This window comes from Nannospalax galili, unplaced genomic scaffold, assembly GCF_000622305.1.
Source record: "Nannospalax galili isolate Female #2095 unplaced genomic scaffold, S.galili_v1.0 scaffold369, whole genome shotgun sequence".
In the NCBI taxonomy this organism is placed as follows: Eukaryota; Metazoa; Chordata; class Mammalia; order Rodentia; family Spalacidae; genus Nannospalax; species Nannospalax galili.
In genome coordinates this window covers 1,203,318-1,206,743 of record NW_008360318.1, presented here as the reverse complement: position 1 = coordinate 1,206,743, position 3,426 = coordinate 1,203,318, and positions in this window count along the sequence as shown.

The following is a 3,426-nucleotide window of genomic DNA, read 5'->3' as shown; positions in this document are numbered from 1 at the left end:
TAACTCCAGTTTCAGGGGATCCAACAGCCTCTTCTGTCCTCTGCAGGCACTGCACGACACAGGTGCACTTATCTGAATGCAGACAATACACACATACACATAAAAAATAAAAATAAAATATTTTAAAAGAATTAATATCTTTCCATGTCCAAATTACTACAGCTGTGCCCAAGAAAAAAGAACCAGTAGGAGTAGGCTTCAAGCAAAGCTCACTAGAAATACTGTCTCTATGTATCATTGTCGCTTTGGGTCTACCATGAATTACAATGTTTGTGATATGTTCTATGGGGTTGCATAATAATAATAATTTAATTATCAGGCAATTCTATTTTTTACTTCATTCATGCTTCATTTAATAATGTATTTTATACTTGAACTTTAACATCTTGAGTTTAAGCTTTTAATTAAATTATCTTGGGCATTATTCCATGTTGCATTGAAATTGCAACAAATTAGCATATTTAAAAATTGTTAGAGGTATTATGAGGATGAGTTATGTGTCTGATGGTAAAGAGATAAAATTTATTTTAAGGAAATTTGAACCTTGGGGTTCCATTGCTGGTTAGAATAGGAAGTCTACAAAGTCATATTGTAGAAACCACAGGTAGTCCTTCCATAAGAACAAGAACTTCATTTCACTGTTCTCCAGCAAGATCGAGTCCCATTTGCAATTTCAGAATGCAGACATCATATGTTCAGGCAAATGACTGGAATTGTTTTCAAGTTGTTGTAGGGACTGATGGCTGTCAACCATGATAGAGGGATCCTATGATGTTTCAGACTATGGGTGGTTTACAGGAGAGGCAATATGATTTGTTCTATATTTCTTTTGCCCTCTAGTGAAGTTTCTGGATAAAGATCTAGTATCTCTTCTATATGCAGAGATAAAGGCAAGACCTAAAGAAAACTAAGTGTCCAAAGACAGGATGACTTGACTATGACCCAGCATGAGTAATCTGGACTGGGAGAGAAGAAACAATTAGCATCAGACAGGGTAGGCTTCTGACATCAAGACCTCTTCCAGCTGTGCCTGTGCAAGTAGCAGAAGTGGGTCCAGGAGGAGTGAGCAAACTGCAAGGACAGGGAGAGGACTGCCATACTGCTCAGGGGTCATGCAGTGACAGTGGTTTCTCCATCTGTGATATTTAGACTCTAACTAGGCCTGGAGCATCGTCATGGCAACTTGCCCATCTGCACTGCTGAGCTGAGACAGGATTCCCTTAGTTACCAAGGAGCTGTGAGATGCTGCTTAAAATAATCATTTATGCCCAGATAGAAATGCCTTTGCTGTTTTATTAGCCATGAAGCATCATGGGGCACGGCTTTCATTCTCGATTTATTTCTAAATGGAATAAAAGAGCTTTTTAAAACAGGAATTTCCAACCCAGGGCTCAATGCTGTCCTCACTGCATACAGCATACACCCCACTGAAGCCAATGAACAGCACACCTGAGTTCCTAGAGTTGCCGCCGGTCACTATTATATAAATTACCTTCAAATAGACCATGCGCTCTCTGACTGGAATCATTGGGCTTCGTCTAATATCTTTTCTGTGTCCCATTGAGGCCCAGCAGTCTCTCAGTAGGGAAAATAGTTATGCCTGACAACAGTTTAACACTTGGGCCATTAGCCTGACAGTTCCTTGCATCTGATGCCCTCCTTGCTCACGCCTCCTCTCCAATTTTCCCTCAGCTGCTGTCCTGCCTCCTGTGTGAGTACTCTCTCATGATTGATAACCTTAACTATTAATTCCTCCTCTGTCTTAGTACTTACCGTATGTGTGTATATGTCCTTCTGTGGCTTTATCATCTGTGCCTTAAGCAATGAGAAGATGCGCGTTCACAAACTACATTTCAAAAATCTCTTCTCAATAAACTCTAGAGTCTCGGGGTGGGGCATTGGCTCAGACGTGTTACCTAACTTGCATCAAGCCTTAGATTTAGTCCCCAGCAAAGCAAAGAGCTTGTAGTTCACTGGGAAAGCTGTAAGGTCCTTAGAGGCCAAGCCATAATAGTTCCTCATCTCTCCCAGAATCAGGAGTGCACATTTAGAGGAACTCTGGGAATACCTGGAAACCTGGTGTGGATGGTTGTACAACTCCAAGAATATACTAAAACTGAAATGTGCATGTTGAAAGGATAACTTTTATTTCACAGTATGAAATTTTAAAAATTTGGAAATCTGATGCAGAAATACTAAGAGAGTAGTCAGAACTATAATAATCCTAAAACCATAGTTTGAACTTGAGTTGTCAGATGCCTTAAAAAATAAAAATAAAAATAAGCCGGACTTGGTGGTTTATGCCTTTAGTCCCAGCATTCAGGAGGCAGAGGCAGGTGGATTTCTGTGAGATTGAGCCCAGCCTGGTCTACATAGCAAATTCCAGGTCAGCTGGGGCTACAGGAAAACCCTGTCTCAAAAAGACCAAAAAAGTAAGTAAATAAAAATAAACAAAACACACACAAATCAAAACAAACAAATAAACATACAAGGACAATGTTCTTTCTTTCCTGCTGTCATACTCTGTCTCCTAATCCACCAACATTATGAGAAGCAGAGATCAATGTAATAGATAGGAACTATCTTTTGCTTTAGAAATGGGCAAGTCTGGGTTCAGATCTTGTCTCTGCCACTTTCCTCTATCTAATAGGTGGCTTGGTTTCTCTTAGCTTCCTTCTCTGTAAAAGTTGATAAGTAAATGCTTCCTTTACAAGGTAGTGGTGCAGGTTAAATTAAATTAATGTGTGTAAAGTATTTAACACAAGAGTTGACACATAATATGAACTGAAAAAAAATGGGACTGGAGAAATGTCTCAGCCATTAAGAGTACTGGCTGCTCTTGCAGAGGACCCACATTTGTTTCCAGCACCCACATGGCAACTCACAATGATCTGTAACTCCATGTCCTAGTTTGTTTCTTCACTGCTGTGACAAAACACTCTGACCAATACCAGCTTAGGGAGGAAAGGGTTTATTTAGCTTACATCTCCCAGGTCACAGTTCATCAGGGAACCACGATAGGATCAGGGCAGGAACCTGGGGGCAGGGGCTGGAGCACAGACCATGGAGGAATGCTGCTTACTGACTTGCTCCTCTGGCACCTGCTCAGCCTGCTTTCTTATGCAACACAGGCCCACCTGCCCAGGGGTGGCACCACCCACAGTGGGCTGGGCCCTCCCATATCACTCGACAATCAGGAAGATGCCCCATGGACATGGCCACAAGCCAGTCCAATGAAGGAAATTCCCCAATTGAGGCTGCCTCAACTCAGGTGTGACAAGTTGACACTAAAGCTATCCGGCACACTCCAGTCTCAGGGGTTTATACACGCTCTTCTTGCTGCATGAGTACAGCATGCACATGGTGCACAGACATACATGTAGTCAAGTAAAAATAAATTCTAAAAGAGAACTTAAAAATGGATAC